Here is a 17,521-nt window from a genome sequence, read left to right as displayed (position 1 = left end):
TAATTTGAATATAGGATAGATTGGTGAATTTGAAGTTCTGGAGATTCTTGAACCTTCTTCCTTAGTCTCCTAGACCTCAGTCTCTGCAGTCAACTTTGCTGCAAGGGAGCTATCCAGGGTACTAGACTCTTGCCTCGAAATCCTCTCTTGCAAAACTGTGCAAAAGATTTTGTTGTTTTCGTTTTTGCTAATCATAGAGCCTGCTGTTGCAGATGCTGCATCATTCACTTGGAATGGCTAACCTTCCATCATTTGGTTTATTCCAGTGGGTTCTACAAAGCTTAATTGAAATGTAAAGTCAAGGAAGCCTCCTTCAACCCCATGCAAGAGGCCTATACACAGCCTGTGTGTATCACTGTCATATCTCCATTTAAAGTATCGTAATTCACTGCTTGTTTGTGCTTCATGCCCACTAGATCGTAAGCTCTATGTAAGTTTTGTGTTTATGCTCTTTTTTAAGAAGCTCATCTAAATCAGTGATGTGAATATCCTCAGTAATTGATAGATGAATTTATACTGCTTAAGAGTGACATGAGTATTGTCTATCTCATGTGAACTACACCTGGGGCTAGTCATGGTTCTGAACTGCATCTAAGCTCTCTTTGAATATTGCCCTCCATGGTTTTTTTATGGCCTGGAACTGTGTTCTGAACCTGGAACCAAGTAACCTAAAAATGACTTCAAGTCTTGAAACAAAGAAGGAATGGAGGAACTCCGGGAACTGTGGCATACATACCATGGACATTAGGGGATCCGTAAAGTTTAAGTAAAGCAGCACAGGCTGATACGGAGAATGGGGCTCAAAGGAGAGTCTTGTTACTTCCTCAAACACGAATCTGGAACATCCACTCCACATGCATTTCTAAGGCCTCTGGAGTATGGCATCTCCCCTTAATTCCCACAGCCCATACCAGCATTTTGAAATGTCTGCAAATCTGAGGTCCTGAGAGGCTAGCAGAATTCTCTGAATAAACAAATGTTTACTAGACCCTGTGTAAATATCGGTTAATGAAAAACATGTGGTTTCTATCCTTGTGAAGCTTGTGGCCTAGTTCCCAATGGTGATGCCCACTATGATCCATGGTCCTCGGTGAGAATAGAACGTGGCAGATTTTGTTCCTCTGTCTTCTTATGGCCACGTCAGCGACTTCCTGAACTCCGTAAAAGTAAGTGTGCTCGTTTCCAGTACTCCATCCCCACACTTAGCATTGCTCTCAGTATTCAGTGTGGCTACGTCGTCATTGAAGAACTCTTTCATTTACATGTAAGGCAGCCTGTCATTGGTGTGGTATTGACTTAATGAGCACTTTTAATTAGGTTGGTAAATTGTGTACTTGTCTGTATCTTCTGTTATAGGGACAGTTCAAGAATAGCGTAGATATCACCATTTTTCTTGCGGTCAGAAATTCCCTGTGTTTCAAGTGCATTTTGAACCATAGGAAATAGTTGTGCGGTCTTTTCATGGGACGTATTTTCACTTTATAATTCTGCCTTTCACGTTTTTGAAGCATATGTACTGTCTATCCCATATGTCACGGTGCTTGTCATTTCTGTTTTTTTTTTTTTTTTTCTTTCACCTATTGCCAGCAGGAATGTTTCAGTTATGAAGCATAAAAGGAAAAACTATATTTCGAGTGATTTTTACCCCTTGGGAAACCTAGTTATGGTATGCAGAGAAATAATGTGGATTTGAAATAGATATAAAATAAGTGAAGTTAAAAGTATTAAAAATGAATAAAGCAGAAGATTTCTGTAACTGTCTTAAATGAACTCAGTTTTGAAAGTTAGTAATTTCTTTGCTAAATGTTTAGAATTATGACAAATAATATGATCATCATTTATTTTATGGATTAAAAACTCCTAGTCATTTTCTAGAAATACTTGTGATGAAATACTCACATCAGAACTAAGGTTTAATCCATCTAAAAGAAGTTTCCTTAAAACTATTTCAAGGGTGCATGTGATGTGTGCTCACAGTTTAGCTCTTTTATAATGTAACTGTTAGGAAAGAGAGGTGAATTTTAGGAATCAAGTGAATCTTTTGTGTTGTATAAGCATAACGGTATTCAGCACTTAGTCAAGCCTGGAACTCCTTAGGGACCAAAAGTGGTGATTGCCTCTGATTCAGAGTGTGGGTCATGAAAAGATGCGGACTGGCTGTGGCTACATTCTTTCTTCTTCAACAGAAGAAGGTAATGCAGTTTTCACATCCATCAAACCAGTTTAAATGTCTGTGCAGATATCACTGAACTAAAAATTTTTACTAGAATACCGTTTGACATTGAGCCAAAACTTGGATCAATCTTTGTTACATGTGTATATGTACGAACATGCATGTGTCTATAGTAATGTAATTTCATGTAATGGGCTTTGTCTTATAAGTTTTTTTCCTAATAATATAGGTGTTTTTAGTTTTCTTGTTTGTTTGTTTTTTGAGGGGCAGAGTTTACTCAGCACTCTCCAGAAAAACAGACCCAATTGTGTATATATGCATATCATCTATCTACAAAAGAATTCATTTTAAGGAATTAACTTGTATGATTGTGGAGTTGTGGAGGCTGGTAAATCTGAAATCTCTTGGGTAAACCAGCAGGCCTGAAATTACGACAGGATTTTTATGTTACGGTGTGAGGCAGAATCCCTTCTTCTCCAATAAATTTCAATTGTTGCTCTTAGGCCTTCAACTGACTCAGTGTGATCCACCCACATTATTGAAGGTGACTGGCTTTACTTAAAGTCAAATGATCATAGACATTAGTCATCTCCATGGAATACACAGCGACATCTAGACTAGTGTTTGACCGAACAGTTGGGCACCATAGCTCAGCCAGCATTTCACATGCAATTTAATCAGCAGAGAGGGTGAGGGATAATATGATAACAAGCCCTTTCTAGTTTACATGATAAGTTTGTATGCACATGCTTTCCTTTGTCCAGAGATACTTTACCATTGGTTACTTACTGCTGTATGTAGGCATAGGTCTTCATTCATTTGTTCTTTACACATTTGGTAATCATTTATTAAGCCTGCCCTGTGTACAAGAGACAATATTAGGCAATTGAATAATTTTAAAAAGTGAATGACAGAGGCTAAATCTTCTAAGTGTGTTAGTTCTAGTGGAAGAGCCACAAGTGTAATAGATGACTATACGATAAGTAAATTTGCAGAGTAGAATTTTTTCAGTCATGTCAATTAAATGTCATTTTCCCCATGAGGAGTAAAAAAAAAAATATGTCAGTGGTTAATATGCCAAGTTACTATGCTTATTAGTTTAAGGATGATTCATATGTGAAATTGGATTATGGAAGCATGCTTGCCCACTGCAGGTCAACTTCATTTAGACAATGTTGGCCATGCATACATTCATTTTAGCACATTAAAGGATTTGTATTTGTATTCAGCCTATGCAAGGGTGATTCGATATATACTCAGACAGGTTTGACAAGTGGGCTGCCATGTTTTATTGATAATCTTGTAATTTGTATAGCAGAGAATAAAAAACAGTTTCTTTACTGTGTCCAAATGGGTTTTTTTTTCATGGCACTTTCTCCTTCTGAAACTACATTGTATTTCTATTTTATTATTCAATGAATACGAATTTGTTTGCCTGGCTTCGAGGCCCTCTGTAAACTCACAGCATCTTGCTAATCCAGACATAGGTCTTCCACTTTAAGGTCATGTAACTTAGAGCATTCTCCCTCATGCAGCATCTGTATTTAATCCTTTCCGTTTATACAAATCTCAGCCATCATTACAGGCCAGACTCCAGGAAACCTTCCATGACAACTCTAACCCTCCTGGGGAGTTTCCTTTGCTGCACTCTGAGTCGCAGGCGATACCTAGTTGCCACCAGACAATTAAGTACAGTCTGTTCTACAGTGCATTTTTCTATAGTGTGAATTAGCTCCTACACCATCGGTAAACAGAGAAGTTGTGTTAGTAAAATGAGGCAGTTGGTTCCTGTGTGACTTTCCCCCAGCATAATCATACTTAGCTTTACCAAGTAATTACAGCTGCACTTACAGTATACTAGGACAGGCAAAGGCAAAATGTGATGGAAGGAGACCCTCTTCACCAATCTGCTTTCACTTTCTTTTTAAAGGAAGAAGTTCCTATATTATTTCTATTTTTTTTTTTTAGAACTTTTTTTTTTTTTTTTCGTCTTTTTGCCATATTTTGGGCCACTCCTGTGGCATATGGAGGTTCCCAAGCTAGGGGTCGAATCGGAGCTGTAGCCTCTGGCCTACGCCACAGCCACAGCAATGTAGGATCTGAGCCGCGTCTGCGACCTACACCACAGCTCACGGCCATACCGGATCGTTAACCCACTGAGCAAGGGCAGGGATCGAACCCGCAACCTCAGGGTTCTTAGTCTGATTCGTTAACCACTGTGCCATGACAGGAACTCCTATTATTTCTATTTTTATTAGAAATTTTACATGTCCTTTTAGGTATACAGGATTTTTATAAAAATTATTTTGGTTTTGTTTAGAACTTTATAAGTACCTAGATCTTGAGCGTTTCTGGAAAGCTTTTTTGGGGTAAAAGTTCTGTTATGTTTATTATCCAGTTTTTTAGAATGAAGGAATATGCATATTACAATAGCAGAAATTAAGAAAATTTACTTCAAATCGCTCCATATTTATTGAACATCCACTCTGTGACAGACTCTAGTGATAATGTTGGATGTACGAAAAACAAACAAGGCTTACTTTTGAGTACACCGGAGACGAAGCCAAACCCTATATGGTGGTTCTATTGCTTATTTAGCTCTGTGGTCCAGGAGGAAGAGACAGTAAGTAACGGTGACCTTTATGCACGTTCCTCATTCTGCCTGGAAGGCTCTCTCACTCTGTTTTATTTAGGGAATTTCTTGCCCAACTTCATCTCTCAACTCAAGCATCATTTCTTTACATTACATTAATCTCTCATAGCACAATGTACCTTTATTTTTATAGCACTTAAAGTAGCTTTTATTTTACAGTTATTTGTGAGATCATTTAGGTAACATTTTTCTTTTTCTTAGGCTGCTCCTTGAGAACAGAGATCATGTTTACCTATTCTCATTATTGAATACTCATTTTTGGCATGCATATAAACACACACAAACCCAGACACACTCAGAACAGGTATAAATATATATATATATATAAACAGAATACATTTATATATAGCAGATACTCATTTAATAAGTTTTATTTGCATGAATTGATGAATAGATAAAGGAATTTTTCCTATCACTTCTTTATTTTTTAACAGCTGAACTTTAAGTATTCTTCCTGGAATGAATCTTTTTTCTTTTTTTTTTTTTGGATCTATATCACTTTTATGATCCCCACACTTCCTGGTAGTATATGAATTAATTGAAATTTATGGCTTATATTTTTTTATACATTTTTATTAAATATACTTTAGAAAGAAAGATATTTCATAAGAAATTCCAAAAAGTTTTAAAAAGTGAACAGAGCCTAAAAGCTTTAAGAAGTATAGAACAGTATGTTTATTACTTATTTTTTTTACTTATTATTTGAGTGAAAGGATGATTTGAATGTGGCTATAAAAGCAAAAACCTAAAAGAAGTAAATCAATTTTGGAAGAAAATATTGATTTTTTTATTAAAAGTAAGAATATCTGAACATTAGAAGGGACCATAAATTAAGTGAACAGACAACTCATAGACAAGAAAATATTTGCAAGGATGGTATCTGGTTAAGTACCCAGAATATTTAAAGGAAAGCCAACAAGCCAAGAATAGTTAAGACCAACTACTCAGTATGAAACCTAGAGTAAAAAATATATACTGGCAGCTTATAAAAGAGGAAACTCAATGGAAAGTAAACATGAATATAGGTTCAATCTATAAATAATTAGGGAAATGCAAGTTAAAATAGTGGAATGTCATTTCATAGCACTCATAATAATGAAAATTATGTTTTGGCACTACTAGGTTTTGGTAGGAATGCAGAGTATTGTTAGTATGCATTTCCTGTGAGAATATAAATCATTATAAACATGTAAATCATGACCACTTTGATTACATGTAGTAAAGTTGAAGCTATGAAGAGTCGATGATCAAGCAGTTCCACTCTTAGTTTTTACGTTAAAGACATTCTTATGCTTGTGCATCAGAATCCATTAAAAAAAGTTTGATGCAGCATTTTTAAAAATAGTGAATAACTGGCAGAAAATGATGTCTGACAGAAATACACTTATAAGAGTTTTAAACCATGTATATTAAACATGGAAATCAAAGTTGCATACCGTATATGGTTACATAGTATGTAAAAATGTGTACCAAATTTTGGTTAGTGATTTCTTCTGGGAAGGGAAAAAGAGAAAAAAAATGATTGGAAAGGAGCTGTATTAGCTACTAAATTTAATATAGAAAATATTTGTTTATTTTTTTACAGGAAAATAAACTGATGCCCCAAGAGGCTGTGAATTGCCCACAGCCACTCAGTCTGATCTGTGTCTCAGGTCCATGTTTGCTGTCAGTTTGCTGACATCCTTAATACATATGAGAGAATGGCAGATTCTTTTCATGTTGCATTCCCCTAAACACTGTGATTTGGGTATCCATTGCTTATAAGCCCACTTCAGCATCCAGGCTGTTTCTTTCACTTTCTTAAAGTGAAAGAAGAAACTTCTTGTCAAGTTGTTCCATGTAGTGCTTTTTCTTCTAAAATTTAGCAGTTGGAATTTGTTTCTTGAAGTTTCATTTTAGTTTATCGAAGAAACTACTTGTCAAGTTGTTCCATGTAGTGCTTTTTCTTCTAAAATTTAGCAGTTGGAATTTGTTTCTTGACGTTTCATTTTAGTTTATCTCATAGCTTACCTGAGCCTGCTGCCATGCGTTGGGTGGTCAAGTTATAGCTAAGTGATGATCACATTCTTGCCAGGGCAATTTTATTCTAAAAGGCCATCTCTGCTATTCATTGGATAAATGCAATGTCAAACCTCGTGGATGACATCTTTGCTGTTTCCCGTTTAATATGGCATGTAGGTGACTAAATTCTTTTAAGTGAAACATCATTAAGTCAGATATATGTGGATCACTATATACCTCTTGTAACATTCATCCCACAACCAACTATTAATAATTGCTTCACTGCTACTGCCTTGGATACAAGTTAGCTGAAGTTTTGTGAATGTGGACTCTGATTTAATCGATGCACTTTGTGAAGTACCTGAGTAAAAGCTTGTTTAAATGGTGAAGAGAAGTGATAAGGTATTTGAATATAATTATAGCATATCTAGTCATCATTTCAGGCATGAAATGCCAACGAGATTCTTAGGGGATCTTGACAATTTAGAATGCTTAGAGGATACAGTATGACCACATAGGACTGCGATGCTGTCTATACACCACAATTACATGAAGCCAATTTCAGATATTCAGACTGTTGTAATCACTAAGTAATATGCCTGTGGAAACATTTCATTTAAAATATTTTCTTCTAAGATTTAGTTTCTCCTTCATGAATTCATGTCCCATTTATTCATTTTGATTAATTATGTACCTTTTGTATCATTTAATAATTAAACTGTTACTGTCTTTAACATTGTAAAAATCAACCAAAGGGGTCAGATCATCTAAATTAACTACTAGCTTGAGTAATATATCTGTAAAGTTTTAGGACCATTGTTACATTTACTTTAGTAAATAAAATCTATTTTCTGGCTATATATGTTTGGTTTTAAAAAGTCTGGTGGCCAATAAAAATGCAGATATCAATAGTATAATACAAAATAGAAATTTTAATTGTGCTTGTTTCTAGATGACATTTGAAATGCTAATCCTGTTCTTTTGTTACCCTCTACCTTTAAAATATTCTGATCTCATCGGCACCAATTAGATTTCAAATCAAAATCTGAGAGTAGAACACCTTTTCGATTTAAGAAATAAAACGCATCATTTTTTATGCATAGGGTAACCTCAACTAAGTCAATGTAGAATGCCACATAATCAAAACAGGACTTAAATAATTAAAGAGTTACATTATAAAGTAAAACTAGGAAGGGTAAAAGAAACAATAATTACAGTCCTGCCTGCTTTTTACGTTATATGTTATTGCCTTTAAAATACAATTTCATTCCTATACCAGTGTTCTCTTTAGTTTTATGCTCTGCACTTATATTTGGATTCACAGTATCCATACACTTGGGCTGACTGTATTTTTATCATTTCAGTATCTATTTCACTAAAGGTGGTTTTATTTTTAAAATTTTTAACCACTTAAGAACTTATTTATTTTTAATTGAGGTATAATTAATCTATAGTCATATGAATTTCAGGTGTACAACATAATGATTTGATATTTGTACACACTGGGAAGTGATCGCCGCAATAAGTCTAGTTACCGTCAGTCACATAGAATGTTTAAGGTGTACTCTTGGCTTTTTTCATATATACATCACAGTATTATTCGTAATTACAGTCACCATGCTGTACATCACTTCCCCAGGACTTATTTATTTCATAATTGGAAGTTTGTACAGTAAACTCCCTTCACCCATTTTGATTTTATTTTTTAAATTCAGAATCTGTGGATATGGGCACTGACTACAGACATCTAAGCTATCAAAGGAATATGATCCCTGTGCAGTCATTGTTTTAAAGATCATGTTATAGATGTTTCATTATTGTTTTGACTCTATTCCTGCATTTTTTTGTGAACTGTCTCATGATCAGAATTATATATATTTTTCCTTTACTATGTCTTCATCCTTTGGAAAACTTTACCTCTGGTGCTAAAACTTAGCATCGTTGATTATTATGTGCAATAAAAACAACAAAGTCCTATGGATTGTAAAAATTAAGAGAAGATCAGAGTTTTCATATTATGATGATCCATGAACTCATAGGCATTTTCCTGTGATACGTTTTTTTTTCCTGCGACATTGACAGATGATGAAAGAGGTGATTGATTTCCTGAAATAATCTGTGAGCCACTATTATATAGCTTTGTGGTTGGCATTTGAAAGCTAACTGCTATTAGGTATCTAGGAAGTAGCATTCTTCTTCCCTAAGAGTTATTAAACAGAAGGTAAACTATAAATGGGAAATAGATTTCAAAGTAAAATACTCAACCAAAGTAGTGAACAAGAACAAGGAGATAAGTACTGCTCTTCTTTTGGTAGATGATTCTGTAACCTCGTTTTTTGTTTTTTTTTTTTAAACTTTGTATTTCTAGTCTTTTGAAAAGTGGCACCAAATTTAATAGCACAGATGTAGAATTTTAATCTACATTATAAGAAAAGAAGATCAGAGGATTATTTTAATATGTAAAGTGTCTTTAAATTTTTATGGAGTGTAAAATAATACTTTCCCCATATAATGCTTTTTCGCATGTTTAAATTTAGCAAATGAAAAGGGTATGATCATTAGACCTTTTTCTTTTCCTTTTTAAAATCATCTGTCCTATGGTACTTATTACCTCTGATAATGTCTGGAAAAAGAGTTACCATCATTTTGTAAGTTTGGCCCAAAAGCTTGTACACTTGGTTTGAGGAAATAGATCACAAAAAATATATGAATTAAGTAATAAAAAGACAGAGGTGGGTTTGGAAGATTAATTTAGTATTGATAATTTTAAATCGTTATCAAAACTGGCTAAGAGAAACCAGTGTGGTGTTCACAGAATATCTCAATAGTTGATTATTATTTATCTAAATGATAATACATACATTAGGACAGCATGCTTTTGGGAATATTTCACTAGAAGATGATCAGTTTCCCTTAACTTGAGGATGTGGCACTGCTTTGGCCATGCTCTATGTATTTGACTTTTGCCAAATCAGCATCAATGCTGCTAGTAATCTCTGAAAAAACACACAGGTTACTTCCCTTTTAAGACACTTTTATATCCTTATAAACGTATTTAGCATATAGGATTAAATATTCATTTTCATGATCTTAATAATTTATGAAGTTAAACCACATTGCTGTTTCTTTTGTCTTCGGGCTACTACTTATATCTTGGTCATTTTATTTATTTAGTTATTTTTATTTACTCAGTAATTTATTTACTATTTTATTTTCAAAATTTTGATTACAAACTTATAAACTTAACAGTTGTTGAGTTTCTTCTATGTGCAAGGCAGAGTGGTAGCTGCTCAACTTTCATGTTATTTTATTCTTAATAGGTTTTTTGTTTGTTTGTTTGTTTTTTGTTTTTTTGCTTTTTAGGGCCACACCCACAGCATATGGAAGTTCCCAGGCTAGGGGTTGAATTGGAGCTACAGCTGCTGGCCTATACCGCAGCCCTAGCAATGCAGGATCCAAGCTCATAGCAACAATGGATTCTTAACCCACTGAGCAAGGCCAGCAGTTGAACCAACATCCTCATGGGTACTAGTTGAACCAACATCCTCATGGATACTAGTCAGATTCATTTCCACTGCACCACAACAGAAACTCCCAGGACATTTTGATTAGAGAGAAAAGGACCCATCCGCCTGCAGTAACAACCACAACATTCTTTCAGAGAAGTTTTAGTCTATAGACTAAGCTGCTTTATAAACTGCCTTCCCAAGCTCTTTCTCATTTGAGCCTCACTGGACAATTGTTTTGATTTTGATTTTACAATGGACACACCTGAGAATTGGAAATTAAATGTACTGCCTATGATTTCATTGTTAATTCCTGCTTCTGGCTTTAGCTAAACCAGTCTTTCCTCTGTCACCTGCTCTCATGCTATGAAGCTGAACCTTTAACCCAGACTCATCTGTGTATCTCCTTTCCTCTCACAGGGCATAGGAAAAGGAATACTGTGTTTTGATTTCTTAAATCACTTTTCTGGATGCTTTGTTTTATTAGTAGATCATATCCTTAATAAAAGATGTGAGTAGTGAAATATATTTGAGAATGTAAAAGGTAGTTCGATTTCGGAAGAACTTAATGCTACCTGTGGCCTCTATTTCAGAAATCTAGTAATATTTATAATAGTAGGTAATAGGCAATAGTGATATCACTTTTAGGAGTTACCAGCTACTGTATGTTTGTTACACATATTGTATTAACTCATGCAGTCCTCACAGTAACCCGATGGAGTGGTGGTAGTGTGCTTGTTTTGCAGGTGAGGACACTGAAGATTAGAGATACTAGGTAAATAGCCCAGCTTTACACATCAAGTAGTAGAGCAGGGACACATCCACAAGGTAGGACCCAGGATCCATGCTCTTTAACTTTTCACTATGTAGACTTGGAGCCTAACTGTAGTTTTCTTTATAAACATTTGCATATTTTGTTCTAGTGAGGAGAAGCCTTTTGGTAGCCCTTTCAAAAATAGAGGGGTTCCGACACTGGCGAAATTGTCTACTTTGAAATTGTCTACATTTAGGCTAATTAAGAATACATTTGACACCAATACATACTGGAGGCAGTGCTATCAACCTAGAAAACCTAGAATCTACTGGGAAATAACTTAGAATAGTTGGACTATAAAATGTCTGTTGTTCCTTTTAGTCAAGGCCAATAATGAATGATTCTTAAAACGTGTTCATCTTTGAGAGAGGGAAGTAACTGACTGAAATTAGAAAGAAACTTATGAATAACTTTGTCCTCGTTATGACAATTTTGGGAAAAATGTTCATAGTAAACTAAACCATGAAACTTTAGAAAATTTTTAAAATCAGAAATAAGCTGTTCTTAGCTGAAAATTTGATTATTACAAACCTGCTAATCATGATATTATTTAGAACTTTTGCTTAAAATATTTAGTGATGCAGGAAAATAGAAACATCCAATAAGGGGGAAAACATTTTTCATGTTCAGGTTGTCTGTATTATTCTTAAAGCCACTTTGTTTTTCAGTGTAAAATAATTAGAAACTTTATAGTTAGGACAGTACCATAAGAAAGACTGAAATCATAGTGTTTATGCTGACTTTCTGAGCTATGTTCAATTTTTTTCAAAGGAATAAATATTAATTTGTGTTTTAGATTTATTTTCCTATTCTTTTTGAATAGGTATCTCATAATAATGTCAGTTGCAGGTGTGGGAGAAAATGTGGGGCTTCACATATTTCTAATAAGTTATTGCCTAGTCATTGGTAGGGACACATGTTTTCAATCTTCCCTCTTGACACTTTAAATGAAAGAGATGCATGATTTGTTACCAGTTATGTATGTATAGAAACTCACCTTTTAAAAAAGGATCATTACTGGCTTGCTGAACATAAAAACATGTATTTATACTTGTAACCCATTCATCTTCATCACTGCTGTCGGTGTCCTGAACATAATCAGCAGTAGGTTGTTAAAACCAGTTTTGACCATCATGATCTTTCATGTCCACAGGACTGTAATTATTAAAAAGAAAGGCCAATATCTTACTAAGTAAATTGCGCTTTACTAGATCTCAATGTCTTCATAGGAAACACATGAGACATAGTGCATAGGTATAGTATTTATACATAGATGGCTGGAAACACGTGACATAGTGCATAGGTATAGTATTTATACATAGATGGCTTTCGTAACTTGTCCTGGAGCTAAATAGTGTTTATACATAGATAGCTTTAGTAACTTGTCTTGTTAAGGATCTAAATATTAGTGAACAAAAAAAATACATATATATATATATATATATACATATTTTTTCTCATTATTTTGGTATTATTGTTTTGTCATTGGAATTTATTTAAAATATCATTAAAGTCTTATTGAATGGATTATTCTTTTCTCTCCCTAACAAAAGTAAAGCATTTGATTCAATAAAAGGTTCCACAACCATGCTCTGGTTTGACAAAGACTTGCTTGGTTGATTAGCATGAATGAGAATATGAAAGATTTAAAGCAAGCTGTCAAAGCAATTAGAACTAAAGTCCTCCCATCTCTGAATAATGAAAACCGTGCCTGGAACACTTTCAAATGTATCTAAGAAAATTGTACTTATGCAAAATGAAATGATAGTGAATAAAATAAATGGAGTATTAAAAGCCAACAGAGGTAAAATTGTCCAGGTAGCATTTTAATATATTCTTACTACTATATTTTAGATTTATTAAAAAACATGATAAAAAGGTTTTTGCAAAAAGTTGTATTTATGATGTTCAGTTTAGGAATTGTTTGTTTAGATGCAATATGTTCAATATATAATTGAAAATGTTTAATTTGTAAATGATCCTAAGCGATTTATAAAATCAACAATTTAGATTTTTTCTACAATTTTGAATTTGTTAATCGTTTAAAATGTAATACAAATATTACAAAAGAGATTAAAGGCATTTAAGATTTAGTATACACTTTTAATGCTTTTTAATATATTTTAAATCTTAAAAATAATAGTGCACATTAATAGAATTTCAGAATATTCTGTGTGATTAACAAGACACATGGTGCAAAGAGTACAAGTGGAGATAATACTTACATAACCATTTCATCTTTTTATTAAAACAATTGATTATAGGAGATAATTATGATTTTTTCACTTGTTCAGTTATTCAGTATTAAACAGTTACTTACCCTGTTTTTACAATGTGTAAGGCATTGTGAAAAATACCAAGATGAATTAGACGTGGATCTGTCAGTGACAGGCTTATATTCTAAGGAAGGTAGTTATGACAAATATACGATATACCCTAATGCATTAAATAGACTGAGTGCAATGCCATAAACATGCCTATAAAAAGCAATGTGATTTTAAAGGAGAGATTATCTTCATCTAAATGTTGAATTTGAATTTGATCATGAAGTATATGTATGTCTATCAATTTAAAATGTTTTTGCCTACAAGTAAATAATTGAAGTAACTTAGCACAGGGAATTTATTGGTTCATATAACTAAAAGAGTTCACATGGAGAGCAAGAAACAGATACAGTTCAGTCAGAGCTTCTGTTCTATTTCCCTCTGAAGTTAGTTATCAGCTCAGCCCTTTCCCTTGATTGGTAGAATGGTGGCAAGAGTGAATTCTGAGACTCACAGCTGTGGTTAATAACCTGTAGAAGAGGAAACACTACCCTGTTGTTTCAAGGAAGCATTCTAAGACCTACCTTGATTGGAGTGCCTAGCACACATGTGTTCCCTATTAACCTATGGCTGGAGTGAAAGAATGTGCATATTAGCCTCAGTGAACCAAGTATCATCCTTGGTGTTAGAAGTGGGGTTGATTTTCCCTGAGTAGTCATCTGCATGGGGAGAGTTTGGGGGGAATACCTCATTGAAAGTGCATGTTTTATTGGAGAATGGATCATGAGTAAGCCGTCTGCAGTGTCCACTGGAATGTGATTTAGACGTTCAAACATCAGGAAGGGTGTTTGGACAGAGTAGATTATGTGAACGGATGAAGGACAAAATGTATCAGGTATGTATAGAGAGCTCTGACTACTCCGGGTAGAGTATGCCTGAAGAGGGGGGTTGTAAAACTAATAGCAGAAGGGTACATTAGGATCTGATGGTAGAATACCTTGAAAATTGGGCAGTGAAATTTGGTGTTTATTCTGCAGATCATGGGAACCACTCAGCATGTTGAGCAGTAGATCAACAAGCTAAAGTTGCTATTAGAATTTAAATTTGTCAGTGCCAGGTTTTAAAGAAAAGGTATCACAAATGAATCGTGGTTTTTCCCTTTATCACCTGGCTAAATGTTGATGTCATTTTGTGACATGGGGAAGAAGATAGAAGGCAGTTTGTGAATGTCTAGCTTAGGTGCCTGTGAAGATGGTTTCTTCTTTACTGGAAAGAGAAGCAGAGGGAAAATTTGAAGGGAGAATTGATAAAGAGTCAGTATTTGGATACATTGAATTAGCTACTATGGAGCCATTGAATGATGTAGTCCTCAGAGTTCAGTTCAAAGCTTTTAATTTTACAGGCAATGGATAATATTCGCAGAATGTAGTGACTGTTCACATTGCTTTACATTTTGGAGCTGGTTATTATATCTGGTTCTCTTGATGGTAAACTCAGTAATCTGTCCATTTTAACATAGTGACCTCCACGTTTGAGGTACAGATGGTTGTGTTTTGCCACATTAATAAATGAGGCTTAATGTTTATTGAAAATCACTTTCAGGCATTGTGCCAAGTCATTTTTACTCTTATTGATAATATGTACTTAATTAGAAGATAATTAAAATCTTAGTATCTAATGCTAGTGGATATTTACAACATGATATTTCATTGTGTCATGCAATGTGCATGCATTGTATACTGTGCTTTTAATAACCATCCTATAATAGGTAGTATTGTTATTCTCAATTTACAGATTGGAACATTTTGATGTTATATAACATGCTTAAGATCACACAACCTGAAGGGGCAGAGCAATATTTTTATCTATAAAATTCTGGCACTCAAACCAGTGCACATGAACACCCTCAAAGTAAATCCTAAAAATGGTGTTATGCCTTGATGGAGGGTAGAGGATACATTGGAGAGAGTTGCACTTAGAAATGTGAGGCTACAAATTCATCTAGAGGTCAGGCCTAACAGAGCTGATGATACAGATATAGTAGGGTACCTCGAATGGGAATTGAAGCTATGAATTTGGGTTGTATTTACAAGGGAGAGATTAAAGAAAGGGAAGGGAAGGGAAGAGGGCTAGATTCAGAATCTAGTGTGAAAGAACAATATTGAGCAACAAAAGAATTACGAGGGCCATCAGGAGAGTTCAGTGATTAGAAAAAAATGCAATGGAGATGAGATTACTCAGAGTTGGGCCAATTTTCCAGGGCTTCAAGAAAAGCATATTAGTGTGGATGCCTACTAGGTCGATGGAGACCTCTTGGGACCCTAGTTATTATCAAGTGGCAGTTACACAAAACATGGGAAATAGGATTAATGAATAGGTGCGATGGCTATTTATAGTTGCAGAGAAATTCCAGTGGAGGGGAAATCTTGACTAACAAAGGAGCTAAAATAGGTAATGCTGCTTGGTATTGGAGGCTATGGGAAGAAATAAGATGGCAAGTACTAGTGGAAAAAATAGTTCTACAAAGGAAGACTAGAGAGAAAAGAGATTGATGGAGATTGAGAAAACGAGTGATGAAGTGAAATTGGTAACAGTTTCCCTCGATGATCTCAATGATCTTAGTATAGTATGAGACTGAACCATTATTGTGCTTTGCTGTAATGGATTTGCCCAATACCACATATGCAATTAATAAATTCGCTAGAAACAAAGACCTAAATTCATATCCTGCTGCCAAAGAGATCAGCTGCCAAAAGGATAAATCATGCAAAGTAGTACTCCCTGCCCATGCAGGTGCTTAATCAAAATGTACAACTTGTAATGAATGACCTATCCTAGTGAATGTAAAAAGTGAATATACCCGATAGCGAAATCTTCAAGTTTCCTTTCATCCATTTGCTCATCCTGTGTTCTTTAACTTCTGGCTAAAGACCTTTGCTTGAGATTTCATAGTCAGTTTACAATAATAGTTAACAATTATTTAGCACTTAACTAGGTCACAGGCACTGTTCTAGTGGCTTAGACATAATCATGTATTATTCCAACCAGCTCTGAGTTAGATACTACTTTTATCCAAATTTTCAAAGAATGAGAAAACTAAAATATAGAATTTACATACTTATTGATGGATTAGTTGTTTACATTCTGCTATAATAATAATAATAATTCAAAACTAAGCACTATAATCACTTTTATTTTTTTGTTGACTTAAAGCCATAGATGTGGCATATGGAAGTTCCCAGGCTAGGGGTTGAATTGGAGCTGCAGCTGCTGGCCTACACCACAGCCACAGCCACACCAGATCCGAGCTGTGTCTGCAACTTACACCTCAGCTTGCGGCAATGCTGGATCCTTAACCCACAGAGCAGGTCCAGGGATCAAACCCACATCCTCATGGATACTAGTCGGGTTTGTTTCCACTGAGCTACGATGGGAATTCCATCACTTTTAAACTATATGTAACAATGCGAGATGAAGGAGTTGGTGAAAATTGTAAACGTAGAAGGCATAAGCAGTGTTCTGGTGAAAATTGTGAACGTAGTAGGCATAAGCAGTGTTCTCTCAGGCTGACCCTCTTTTTAACTTGGCAAGCTCATTTTGACTGTTACCTTCTCACTGGAAGATCTGTTGACAAACTGCCTTACCTATTTCCTCCCTGAGTATTAAGCAGGAGGCCTTTCCTTCATTGACATGTTTTACCTTTTCTGTTCTAAAATTGAAAGATTGGTATTTTACATATTTACAAATTTATTGTGCTCTGGCATAATAAATTCTCATGTCCCATTAATATTTAATGTTTGTGATAGCTTAACCCATAAATATATGCTGTTTATATATCGCTCATCATTCCCACATTTCCTCTTATCACTTCTACATCTGATGATGACACTTTGGACAAATAAGTAATTAAAGTGAAGTTATTAATGCCTGTATTTATCCTTCTGTTTGCAAAAGTTAACAACAATGCATTGTATATTTCAATTGGAAAAGAATTTTTAAAACTTAACCTTTATTTAAATGAGAGTGCCATACCCTAAACAGTATTCTAGTAATCTCAAAAAAAAAAAAAAAAAAAGTTAAGACATCAAAATCCTAGCAGTGGTAGGAAGT

The 17,521-nt window shown here is 34.6% G+C and overlaps 1 protein-coding gene across 21 annotated transcripts in view; it reads left to right on the top strand.

Annotated features, from left to right (window-relative positions):
* Positions 1-17,521, top strand: part of CCSER1 (coiled-coil serine rich protein 1) — a 1,212,324-nt gene that overhangs the window by 9,758 nt on the left and 1,185,045 nt on the right. For 5 of the 21 annotated variants that reach the window (XM_084973403.1, XM_084973402.1, XM_084973408.1 and 2 more), the window contains exon 3: positions 1,041-1,166. The exons of the other annotated variants lie outside the window; for them this stretch is intronic. The gene's annotated coding sequence lies outside the window, so the exon portion shown is untranslated. The remainder of the gene's footprint in view (positions 1-1,040; positions 1,167-17,521) is intronic. 21 annotated transcript variants of the gene reach the window in all.

This window comes from Sus scrofa, chromosome 8 (assembly GCF_054392235.1).
Source record: "Sus scrofa isolate SSC_HxYL_T2T_F1_AM1 chromosome 8, Sscrofa_HxYL_maternal_Yorkshire_Landrace_v2.0, whole genome shotgun sequence".
Classification (NCBI taxonomy): Eukaryota; Metazoa; Chordata; class Mammalia; order Artiodactyla; family Suidae; genus Sus; species Sus scrofa.
This window is presented reverse-complemented; position numbering and strand designations above follow the sequence as displayed.